Source organism: Penaeus monodon, chromosome 19 (genome assembly GCF_015228065.2).
Source record: "Penaeus monodon isolate SGIC_2016 chromosome 19, NSTDA_Pmon_1, whole genome shotgun sequence".
Taxonomy (NCBI): Eukaryota; Metazoa; Arthropoda; class Malacostraca; order Decapoda; family Penaeidae; genus Penaeus; species Penaeus monodon.
The window spans coordinates 37,189,106-37,189,489 of record NC_051404.1 but is presented as its reverse complement, the minus strand read 5'-3'; positions in this window follow the sequence as shown (position 1 = coordinate 37,189,489).

Sequence of the window (384 nt, the reverse complement as noted above, 5' to 3'; positions counted from 1 at the left end):
TAAAACTACAACATTTTTTTTCTCCAAATTTTACGACGCCATCTTTCTCAAGCCTCAAAACTGGCCACCGCTCCCGGGGGGAAAAATACTCGCCGGCGTCCTTGTCTCTTAGGCCAATTAGTCTCCCGATATCACGTGGCTGCATGACGAACGCCGTCCTTACCTGGCGCTATAACAGGTTGGCTCCAATAATTAACAAGCACCGCCATCGTCACGGTTTCTACAGACAAGACGATACAGGCGCCGCGAGACGCCGGGATCATAAGATGCAGAGGATAAGCCTTTCTGGGCCTCGGCTGTAAATGTCATGAGCGACTGCCTGGGCCCCGAGCTTCATTATGGCTCGGCGGGGGCTGGGGGGAGGCCCTGTAATGCTCGGGCTTC